The following is a 13,420-nucleotide window of genomic DNA, read 5'->3' on the forward strand; positions in this document are numbered from 1 at the left end:
CGGTTTTAAAATTACTGTCGTAGATGATGTCCGTGCCATCCGTGAGTACAGAAGCGTCAATTTTACAGTTTTGAAAATATGGTCGAAATCAATTATGACATCATCAGTGATGTCACAATTGACATTATCGGTTTTAAAATTACTGTCGTAGATGATGTCCGTGCCATCCGTGAGTTCAGAAGCGTCAATTTTACAGTTTTGAAAAGATGGTCGAAATCAATTATGACATCATCAGTGATGTCACAATTGACATTATCAGTTTTAAAATTACTGTCGTAGATGATGTCCGTGCCATTCGTGAGTTCAGAAGCGTCAATTTTACAGTTTTGAAAAGATGTCGAAATCAATTATGACATCATCAGTGATGTCACAATTGACATCGGGGTACTTATGTAGTATCTGGGCGTCCGATTTAGAGATCGGATCGGATCGCATCGCATCGCATCGCATGCGACCAAATCGTATGCGATGCGATGGTCAAGATTTTTCCATAGGATTCAATGTTAAAATGGTCTGAGTCCAATTTAACATAGAATTCAATGGGAAAAAGGGGTCCTTTTCCTTTCCCCACTATCCAAGTGGGCATGGAGATGGATATAAACCTGTGGCGAGCGTAGCGAGCCACCGAGCCCGAAGCGTGGCGAGCATAGCGAGCCCCGCGAGGGGACACAGAATACTTTTTAAGAAATATGCGTCCCCTCACGGGGCTCGCTTCGCTCGCCACGCTTCGCTCGCCACGCTTCGGGCTCGGTGGCTCGCTGCGCTCGCCACGCTATATAAAAACAACTCTATGCCCACTTGGATAGTGGGGAAATGAAAAGGACCTTCTTAACATTAAATCCTATGCAAAATCGCATCGAATCGCATCGCATCGCATCTGATTGTATGCCTTAAGGTAAGGCATACAATCACAAAATCGGCAGCCCAGATACTACATAAGTACCGACATCGGTTTTAAAATTACTGTCTTAGATGATGTCCGTGCCATCCGTGAGTTCAGAATCGTCAAATTTACAGTTTCGAAAAGATGGTCGAAATCAATTATGACATCATCAGTGATGTCACAATTGACATTATCGGTTTTAAAATTACTGTCGTAGATGATGTCCAAGCCACCCTTTAGTTCAGAAGTGTCAATTTTACAGTTTCGAAAAAAAGGTCAAAATCAATTATGACATCATCAGTGATGTCACAATTGACATTATCGTTTTAAAAATTACTGTCGTAGATGATGTCCGTGCCATCCGTGAGTTCAGAAGCGTCAATTTTACAGTTTCAAAAAGATGGTCAAAATCAATTATGACATCATCAGTGATGTCACAATTGACATTATCGGTTTTAAAATCACTGTCGTAGATGATGTCCGTGCCATCCGTGAGTTCAGAAGCGTCAATTTTACAGTTTTGAAAAGATGGTTGAAATCAATTATGACATCATCAGTGATGTCACAATTGACATTATCAGTTTTAGAATTACTGTCGTAGATGATGTCCGTGCCATCCGTGATTTCAGAAGCGTCAATTTTACAGTTTTGAAAAGATGGTTGAAATCAATTATGACATCATCAGTGATGTCACAATTGACATTATCGGTTTTAAAATTACTGTCTTAGATGATGTCCGTGCCATCCGTGAGTTCAGAAGCGTAAATTTTACAGTTTTGAAAAGATGGTCGAAATCAATTATGACATAATCAGTGATGTCACAATTGACATTATCGGTTTTAAAATTACTGTCGTAGATGATGTCCAAGCCATCCGTGAGTTCAGAAGTGTCAATTTTACAGTTTCGAAAAAAAGGTCAAAATCAATTATGACATCATCAGTGATGTCACAATTGACATTTTCGGTTTAAAAATTAATGTCGTAGATGATGTCCGTGCCATCCGTGAGTTCAGAAGCGTCAATTTTACAGTTTTGAAAAGATGGTCGAAATCAATTATGACATCATCAGTGATGTCACAATTGACATTATCGGTTTTAAAATAACTGTCGTAGATGATGTTCGTTCCATCCGTGAGTTAAGAAGCTTCAATTTTACAGTTTTGAAAAGATGGTCGAAATCAATTATGACATCATCAGTGATGTCACAATTGACATTATCGGTTTTAAAATACTGTCTTAGATGATGTCCGTGCCATCCGTGAGTTCAGAAGTGTCAATTTTACAGTTTCGAAAAAAAGGTCAAAATCAATTATGACATCATCAGTGATGTCACAATTGACATTATCGTTTTAAAAATTACTGTCGTAGATGATGTCCGTGCCATCCGTGAGTTCAGAAGCGTCAATTTTACAGTTTCGAAAAGATGGTCAAAATCAATTATGACATCATCAGTGATGTCACAATTGACATTATCGGTTTTAAAATCACTGTCGTAGATGATGTCCGTGCCATCCGTGAGTTCAGACGCGTCAATTTTACAGTTTTGAAAAGATGGTTGAAATCAATTATGACATCATCAGTGATGTCACAATTGACATTATCAGTTTTAGAATTACTGTCGTAGATGATGTCCGTGCCATCCGTGAGTTCAGAAGCGTAAATTTTACAGTTTTGAAAAGATGGTCGAAATCAATTATGACATCATCAGTGATGTCACAATTGACATTATCGGTTTTAAAATTACTGTCGTAGATGATGTCCGTGCCATTCGTGAGTTCAGAAGCGTCAATTTTACAGTTTTGGAAAGATGGTCGAAATCAATTATGACATCATCAGTGATGTCACAATTGACATTATCGGTTTTAAAATTACTGTCTTAGATGATGTCCGTGCCATCCGTGAGTTCAGAAGCGTAAATTTTACAGTTTTGAAAAGATGGTCGAAATCAATTATGACATCATCAGTGATGTCACAATTGACATTATCGGTTTTAAAATTACTGTCGTAGATGATGTCCGTGCCATTCGTGAGTTCAGAAGCGTCAATTTTACAGTTTTGAAAAGATGGTCGAAATCAATTATGACATCATCAGTGATGTCACAATTGACATTATCGGTTTTAAAATTACTGTCGTAGATGATGTCCGTGCCATCCGTGAGTACAGAAGCGTCAATTTTACAGTTTTGAAAATATGGTCGAAATCAATTATGACATCATCAGTGATGTCACAATTGACATTATCGGTTTTAAAATTACTGTCGTAGATGATGTCCGTGCCATCCGTGAGTTCAGAAGCGTCAATTTTACAGTTTTGAAAAGATGGTCGAAATCAATTATGACATCATCAGTGATGTCACAATTGACATTATCAGTTTTAAAATTACTGTCGTAGATGATGTCCGTGCCATTCGTGAGTTCAGAAGCGTCAATTTTACAGTTTTGAAAAGATGTCGAAATCAATTATGACATCATCAGTGATGTCACAATTGACATCGGGGTACTTATGTAGTATCTGGGCGTCCGATTTAGAGATCGGATCGGATCGCATCGCATCGCATCGCATGCGACCAAATCGTATGCGATGCGATGGTCAAGATTTTTCCATAGGATTCAATGTTAAAATGGTCTGAGTCCAATTTAACATAGAATTCAATGGGAAAAAGGGGTCCTTTTCCTTTCCCCACTATCCAAGTGGGCATGGAGTTGGATATAAACCTGTGGCGAGCGTAGCGAGCCACCGAGCCCGAAGCGTGGCGAGCATAGCGAGCCCCGCGAGGGGACACAGAATACTTTTTAAGAAATATGCGTCCCCTCACGGGGCTCGCTTCGCTCGCCACGCTTCGGGCTCGGTGGCTCGCTGCGCTCGCCACGCTATATAAAAACAACTCTATGCCCACTTGGATAGTGGGGAAATGAAAAGGACCTTCTTAACATTGAATCCTATGCAAAATCGCATCGAATCGCATCGCATCGCATCTGATTGTATGCCTTAAGGTAAGGCATACAATCACAAAATCGGCAGCCCAGATACTACATAAGTACCGACATCGGTTTTAAAATTACTGTCTTAGATGATGTCCGTGCCATCCGTGAGTTCAGAATCGTCAAATTTACAGTTTCGAAAAGATGGTCGAAATCAATTATGACATCATCAGTGATGTCACAATTGACATTATCGGTTTTAAAATTACTGTCGTAGATGATGTCCAAGCCACCCTTGAGTTCAGAAGTGTCAATTTTACAGTTTCGAAAAAAAGGTCAAAATCAATTATGACATCATCAGTGATGTCACAATTGACATTATCGTTTTAAAAATTACTGTCGTAGATGATGTCCGTGCCATCCGTGAGTTCAGAAGCGTCAATTTTACAGTTTCAAAAAGATGGTCAAAATCAATTATGACATCATCAGTGATGTCACAATTGACATTATCGGTTTTAAAATCACTGTCGTAGATGATGTCCGTGCCATCCGTGAGTTCAGAAGCGTCAATTTTACAGTTTTGAAAAGATGGTTGAAATCAATTATGACATCATCAGTGATGTCACAATTGACATTATCAGTTTTAGAATTACTGTCGTAGATGATGTCCGTGCCATCCGTGATTTCAGAAGCGTCAATTTTACAGTTTTGAAAAGATGGTTGAAATCAATTATGACATCATCAGTGATGTCACAATTGACATTATCGGTTTTAAAATTACTGTCTTAGATGATGTCCGTGCCATCCGTGAGTTCAGAATCGTCAATTTTACAGTTTCGAAAAGATGGTCGAAATCAATTATGACATCATCAGTGATGTCACAATTGACATTATCGGTTTTAAAATTACTGTCGTAGATGATGTCCAAGCCATCCGTGAGTTCAGAAGTGTCAATTTTACAGTTTCGAAAAAAAGGTCAAAATCAATTATGAGATCATCAGTGATGTCACAATTGACATTATCGGTTTAAAAATTAATGTTGTAGATGATGTCCGTGCCATCCGTGAGTTCAGAAGCGTCAATTTTACAGTTTTGAAAAGATGGTCGAAATCAATTATGACATCATCAGTGATGTCACAATTGACATTATCGGTTTTAAAATTACTGTCGTAGATGATGTCCGTGCCATCCGTGAGTTAAGAAGCTTCAATTTTACAGTTTTGAAAAGATGGTCGAAATCAATTATGACATCATCAGTAATATCACAATTGACATTATCGGTTTTAAAATTACTGTCGTAGATGATGTCCGTTCCATTTGTGAGTTCAGAAGCGTCAATTTTACAGTTTTGAAAATATGTCGAAATCAATTATGACATCATCAGTGATGTCACAATTGACATTATCAGTTTTAAAATACTGTCTTAGATGATGTCCGTGCCATCCGTGAGTTCAGAAGTGTCAATTTTACAGTTTCGAAAAAAAGGTCAAAATCAATTATGACATCATCAGTGATGTCACAATTGACATTATCGTTTTAAAAATTACTGTCGTAGATGATGTCCGTGCCATCCGTGAGTTCAGAAGCGTCAATTTTACAGTTTCGAAAAGATGGTCAAAATCAATTATGACATCATCAGTGATGTCACAATTGACATTATCGGTTTTAAAATCACTGTCGTAGATGATGTCCGTGCCATCCGTGAGTTCAGAAGCGTCAATTTTACAGTTTTGAAAAGATGGTTGAAATCAATTATGACATCATCAGTGATGTCACTATTGACATTATCGGTTTTAAAATTACTGTCTTAGATGATGTCCGTGCCATCCGTGAGTTCAGAAGCGTAAATTTTACAGTTTTGAAAAGATGGTTGAAATCAATTATGACATCATCAGTGATGTCACAATTGACATTATCGGTTTTAAAATTACTGTCTTAGATGATGTCCGTGCCATCCGTGAGTTCAGAAGCGTAAATTTTACAGTTTTGAAAAGATGGTCGAAATCAATTATGACATCATCAGTGATGTCACAATTGACATTATCGTTTTAAAAATTACTGTCGTAGATGATGTCCGTGCCATCCGTGAGTTCAGAAGCGTCAATTTTACAGTTTTGAAAAGATGGTCGAAATCAATTATGACATCATCAGTGATGTCACAATTGACATTATCGGTTTTAAAATTATTGTCGTAGATGATGTCCATGCCATCCGTGAGTTAAGAAGCGTCAATTTTACAGTTTTGAAAAGATGGTCGAAATCAATTATGACATCATCAGTGATGTCACAATTGACATTATCGGTTTTAAAATTACTGTCGTAGATGATGTCCGTGCCATCCGTGAGTTCAGAAGCGTCAATTTTACAGTTTCGAAAAGATGGTCAAAATCAATTATGACATCATCAGTGATGTCACAATTGACATTATCGGTTTTAAAATTACTGTCGTAGATGATGTCCGTTCCATCCGTGAGTTCAGACGCGTCAATTTTACAGTTTTGAAAAGATGGTCGAAATCAATTATGACATCATCAGTGATGTCACAATTGACATTATCGGTTTTAAAATTACTGTCGTAGATGATATCCGTGCCATCCGTGAGTTCAGAAGCGTCAATTTTACAGTTTCGAAAAGATGGTCGAAATCAATTATGACATCATCAGTGATGTCACAATTGACATTATCGGTTATAAAATTACTGTCGTAGATGATATCCGTGCCATCCGTGAGTTAAGAAGCGTCAATTTTACAGTTTTGAAAAGATGGTCGAAATCAATTATGACATCATCAGTGATGTCACAATTGACATTATTGGTTTTAAAATTACTGTCTTAGATGATGTTCGTGCCATCCGTGAGTTCAGAATCGTTAAATTTACAGTTTCGAAAAGATGGTCGAAATCAATTATAACATCATCAGTGATGTCACAATTGACATTATCGGTTTTAAAATTACTGTCGTAGATGATGTCCGTGCCATCCGTGAGTTCAGAAGTGTCAATTTTACAGTTTCGAAAAAAAGGTCAAAATCAATTATGACATCATCAGTGATGTCACAATTGACATTATCGGTTTTAAAATTACTGTCGTAGATGATGTCCGTGCCATCCGTAAGTTCAGAAGCGTCAATTTTACAGTTTCGAAAAGATGGTCAAAATCAATTATGACATCATCAGTGATGTCACAATTGACATTATCGGTTTTAAAATCACTGTCGTAGATGATGTCCGTGCCATCCGTGAGTTCAGAAGGGTCAATTTTACAGTTTTGAAAAGATGGTTGAAATCAATTATGACATCATCAGTGATGTCACAATTGACATTATCGGTTTTAAAATTACTGTCTTAGATGATGTCCGTGCCATCCGTGAGTTCAGAAGCGTAAATTTTACAGTTTTGAAAAGATGGTCGAAATCAATTATGACATCATCAGTGATGTCACAATTGACATTATCGGTTTTAAAATTACTGTCTTAGATGATGTCCGTGCCATCCGTGAGTTCAGAAGCGTAAATTTTACAGTTTTGAAAAGATGGTCGAAATCAATTATGACATCATCAGTGATGTCACAATTGACATTATCGTTTTAAAAATTACTGTCGTAGATGATGTCCGTGCCATCCGTGAGTTCAGAAGCGTCAATTTTACAGTTTTGAAAAGATGGTCGAAATCAATTATGACATCATCAGTGATGTCACAATTGACATTATCGGTTTTAAAATTATTGTCGTAGATGATGTCCATGCCATCCGTGAGTTCAGACGCGTCAATTTTACAGTTTTGAAAAGATGGTCGAAATCAATTATGACATCATCAGTGATGTCACAATTGATATTATCGGTTTTAAAATTACTGTCGTAGATGATATCCGTGCCATCCGTGAGTTCAGAAGCGTCAATTTTACAGTTTCGAAAAGATGGTCGAAATCAATTATGACATCATCAGTGATGTCACAATTGACATTATCGGTTTTAAAATTACTGTCGTAGATGATGTCCGTGCCATCCGTGAGTTAAGAAGCGTCAATTTTACAGTTTTGAAAAGATGGTCGAAATCAATTATGACATCATCAGTGATGTCACAATTGACATTATTGGTTTTAAAATTACTGTCTTAGATGATGTCCGTGCCATCCGTGAGTTCAGAATCGTTAAATTTACAGTTTCGAAAAGATGGTCGAAATCAATTATGACATCATCAGTGATGTCACAATTGACATTATCGGTTTTAAAATTACTGTCGTAGATGATGTCCGTGCCATCCGTGAGTTCAGAAGTGTCAATTTTACAGTTTCGAAAAAAAGGTCAAAATCAATTATGACATCATCAGTGATGTCACAATTGACATTATCGGTTTTAAAATTACTGTCGTAGATGATGTCCGTGCCATCCGTGAATTCAGAAGCGTCAATTTTACAGTTTTGAAAAGATGGTCGAAATCAATTATGACATCATCAGTGATGTCACAATTGACATTATCGGTTTTAAAATTACTGTCTTAGATGATGTCCGTGCCATCCGTGAGTTCAGAAGCGTCAATTTTACAGTTTCGAAAAGATGGTCAAAATCAATTATGACATCATCAGTGATGTCACAATTGACATTATCGGTTTTAAAATCACTGTCGTAGATGATGTCCGTGCCATCCGTGAGTTCAGAAGCGTCAATTTTACAGTTTTGAAAAGATGGTTGAAATCAATTATGACATCATCAGTGATGTCACAATTGACATTATCAGTTTTAGAATTACTGTCGTAGATGATGTCCGTGCCATCCGTGATTTCAGAAGCGTCAATTTTACAGTTTTGAAAAGATGGTTGAAATCAATTATGACATCATCAGTGATGTCACAATTGACATTATCGGTTTTAAAATTACTGTCTTAGATGATGTCCGTGCCATCCGTGAGTTCAGAAGCGTAAATTTTACAGTTTTGAAAAGATGGTCGAAATCAATTATGACATCATCAGTGATGTCACAATTGACATTATCGGTTTTAAAATTACTGTCGTAGATGATGTCCAAGCCATCCGTGAGTTCAGAAGTGTCAATTTTACAGTTTCGAAAAAAAGGTCAAAATCAATTATGACATCATCAGTGATGTCACAATTGACATTATCGGTTTAAAAATTAATGTCGTAGATGATGTCCGTGCCATCCGTGAGTTCAGAAGCGTCAATTTTACAGTTTTGAAAAGATGGTCGAAATCAATTATGACATCATCAGTGATGTCACAATTGACATTATCGGTTTTAAAATTACTGTCGTAGATGATGTCCGTTCCATTTGTGAGTTCAGAAGCGTCAATTTTACAGTTTTGAAAAGATGTCGAAATCAATTATGACATCATCAGTGATGTCACAATTGACATTATCGGTTTTAAAATTACTGTCGTAGATGATGTCCGTGCCATCCGTGAGTTAAGAAGCGTCAATTTTACAGTTTTGAAAAGATGGTCGAAATCAATTATGACATCATCAGTGATGTCACAATTGACATTATTGGTTTTAAAATTACTGTCTTTGATGATGTCCGTGCCATCCGTGAGTTCAGAATCGTTAAATTTACAGTTTCGAAAAGATGGTCGAAATCAATTATAACATCATCAGTGATGTCACAATTGACATTATCGGTTTTAAAATTCCTGTCGTAGATGATGTCCGTGCCATCCGTGAGTTCAGAAGTGTCAATTTTACAGTTTCGAAAAAAAGGTCAAAATCAATTATGACATCATCAGTGATGTCACAATTGACATTATCGGTTTTAAAATTACTGTCGTAGATGATGTACGTGCCATCCGTAAGTTCAGAAGCGTCAATTTTACAGTTTCGAAAAGATGGTCAAAATCAATTATGACATCATCAGTGATGTCACAATTGACATTATCGGTTTTAAAATCACTGTCGTAGATGATGTCCGTGCCATCCGTGAGTTCAGAAGGGTCAATTTTACAGTTTTGAAAAGATGGTTGAAATAATTAAGACATCATCAGTGATGTCACAATTGACATTATCGGTTTTAGAATTACTGTCGTAGATGATGTCCGTGCCATCCGTGAATTCAGAAGCGTCAATTTTACAGTTTTGAAAAGATGGTCGAAATCAATTATGACATCATCAGTGATGTCACAATTGACATTATCGGTTTTAAAATTACTGTCTTAGATGATGTCCGTGCCATCCGTGAGTTCAGAAGCGTCAATTTTACAGTTTCGAAAAGATGGTCAAAATCAATTATGACATCATCAGTGATGTCACAATTGACATTATCGGTTTTAAAATCACTGTCGTAGATGATGTCCGTGCCATCCGTGAGTTCAGAAGCGTCAATTTTACAGTTTTGAAAATATGGTTGAAATCAATTATGACATCATCAGTGATGTCACAATTGACATTATCAGTTTTAGAATTACTGTAGTAGATGATGTCCGTGCCATCCGTGATTTCAGAAGCGTCAATTTTACAGTTTTGAAAAGATGGTTGAAATCAATTATGACATCATCAGTGATGTCACAATTGACATTATCGGTTTTAAAATTACTGTCTTAGATGATGTCCGTGCCATCCGTGAGTTCAGAAGCGTAAATTTTACAGTTTTGAAAAGATGGTCGAAATCAATTATGACATCATCAGTGATGTCACAATTGACATTATCGGTTTTAAAATTACTGTCTTAGATGATGTCCGTGCCATCCGTGAGTTCAGAAGTGTCAATTTTACAGTTTCGAAAAAAAGGTCAAAATCAATTATGACATCATCAGTGATGTCACAATTGACATTATCGTTTTAAAAATTACTGTCGTAGATGATGTCCGTGCCATCCGTGAGTTCAGAAGCGTCAATTTTACAGTTTCGAAAAGATGGTCAAAATCAATTATGACATCATCAGTGATGTCACAATTGACATTATCGGTTTTAAAATCACGGTCGTAGATGATGTCCGTGCCATCCGTGAGTTCAGAAGCGTCAATTTTACAGTTTTGAAAAGATGGTTGAAATCAATTATGACATCATCAGTGATGTCACAATTGACATTATCGGTTTTAAAATTACTGTCGTAGATGATGTTCGTTCCATCCGTGAGTTAAGAAGCTTCAATTTTACAGTTTTGAAAAGATGGTCGAAATCAATTATGACATCATCAGTGATGTCACAATTGACATTATCGGTTTTAAAATTACTGTCGTAGATGATGTCCGTTCCATTTGTGAGTTCAGAAGCGTCAATTTTACAGTTTTGAAAAGATGTCGAAATCAATTATGACATCATCAGTGATGTCACAATTGACATTATCGGTTTTAAAATACTGTCTTAGATGATGTCCGTGCCATCCGTGAGTTCAGAAGTGTCAATTTTACAGTTTCGAAAAAAAGGTCAAAATCAATTATGACATCATCAGTGATGTCACAATTGACATTATCGTTTTAAAAATTACTGTCGTAGATGATGTCCGTGCCATCCGTGAGTTCAGAAGCGTCAATTTTACAGTTTCGAAAAGATGGTCAAAATCAATTATGACATCATCAGTGATGTCACAATTGACATTATCGGTTTTAAAATCACGGTCGTAGATGATGTCCGTGCCATCCGTGAGTTCAGAAGCGTCAATTTTACAGTTTTGAAAAGATGGTTGAAATCAATTATGACATCATCAGTGATGTCACAATTGACATTATCAGTTTTAGAATTACTGTCGTAGATGATGTCCGTGCCATCCGTGAGTTCAGAAGCGTAAATTTTACAGTTTTGAAAAGATGGTCGAAATCAATTATGACATCATCAGTGATGTCACAATTGACATTATCGGTTTTAAAATTACTGTCGTAGATGATGTCCGTGCCATTCGTGAGTTCAGAAGCGTCAATTTTACAGTTTTGAAAAGATGGTCGAAATCAATTATGACATCATCAGTGATGTCACAATTGACATTATCGGTTTTAAAATTACTGTCTTAGATGATGTCCGTGCCATCCGTGAGTTCAGAAGCGTAAATTTTACAGTTTTGAAAAGATGGTCGAAATCAATTATGACATCATCAGTGATGTCACAATTGACATTATCGGTTTTAAAATTACTGTCGTAGATGATGTCCGTGCCATCCGTGAGTACAGAAGCGTCAATTTTACAGTTTTGAAAATATGGTCGAAATCAATTATGACATCATCAGTGATGTCACAATTGACATTATCGGTTTTAAAATTACTGTCGTAGATGATGTCCGTGCCATCCGTGAGTTCAGAAGCGTCAATTTTACAGTTTTGAAAAGATGGTCGAAATCAATTATGACATCATCAGTGATGTCACAATTGACATTATCAGTTTTAAAATTACTGTCGTAGATGATGTCCGTGCCATTCGTGAGTTCAGAAGCGTCAATTTTACAGTTTTGAAAAGATGTCGAAATCAATTATGACATCATCAGTGATGTCACAATTGACATCGGGGTACTTATGTAGTATCTGGGCGTCCGATTTAGAGATCGGATCGGATCGCATCGCATCGCATGCGACCAAATCGTATGCGATGCGATGGTCAAGATTTTTCCATAGGATTCAATGTTAAAATGGTCTGAGTCCAATTTAACATAGAATTCAATGGGAAAAAGGGGTCCTTTTCCTTTCCCCACTATCCAAGTGGGCATGGAGTTGGATATAAACCTGTGGCGAGCGTAGCGAGCCACCGAGCCCGAAGCGTGGCGAGCATAGCGAGCCCCGCGAGGGGACACAGAATACTTTTTAAGAAATATGCGTCCCCTCACGGGGCTCGCTTCGCTCGCCACGCTTCGCTCGCCACGCTTCGGGCTCGGTGGCTCGCTGCGCTCGCCACGCTATATAAAAACAACTCTATGCCCACTTGGATAGTGGGGAAATGAAAAGGACCTTCTTAACATTAAATCCTATGCAAAATCGCATCGAATCGCATCGCATCGCATCTGATTGTATGCCTTAAGGTAAGGCATACAATCACAAAATCGGCAGCCCAGATACTACATAAGTACCGACATCGGTTTTAAAATTACTGTCTTAGATGATGTCCGTGCCATCCGTGAGTTCAGAATCGTCAAATTTACAGTTTCGAAAAGATGGTCGAAATCAATTATGACATCATCAGTGATGTCACAATTGACATTATCGGTTTTAAAATTACTGTCGTAGATGATGTCCAAGCCACCCTTTAGTTCAGAAGTGTCAATTTTACAGTTTCGAAAAAAAGGTCAAAATCAATTATGACATCATCAGTGATGTCACAATTGACATTATCGTTTTAAAAATTACTGTCGTAGATGATGTCCGTGCCATCCGTGAGTTCAGAAGCGTCAATTTTACAGTTTCAAAAAGATGGTCAAAATCAATTATGACATCATCAGTGATGTCACAATTGACATTATCGGTTTTAAAATCACTGTCGTAGATGATGTCCGTGCCATCCGTGAGTTCAGAAGCGTCAATTTTACAGTTTTGAAAAGATGGTTGAAATCAATTATGACATCATCAGTGATGTCACAATTGACATTATCAGTTTTAGAATTACTGTCGTAGATGATGTCCGTGCCATCCGTGATTTCAGAAGCGTCAATTTTACAGTTTTGAAAAGATGGTTGAAATCAATTATGACATCA

The sequence above is a fragment of the Crinia signifera genome, chromosome 8 (genome assembly GCF_055691185.1).
Source record: "Crinia signifera chromosome 8, ASM5569118v1, whole genome shotgun sequence".
In the NCBI taxonomy this organism is placed as follows: Eukaryota; Metazoa; Chordata; class Amphibia; order Anura; family Myobatrachidae; genus Crinia; species Crinia signifera.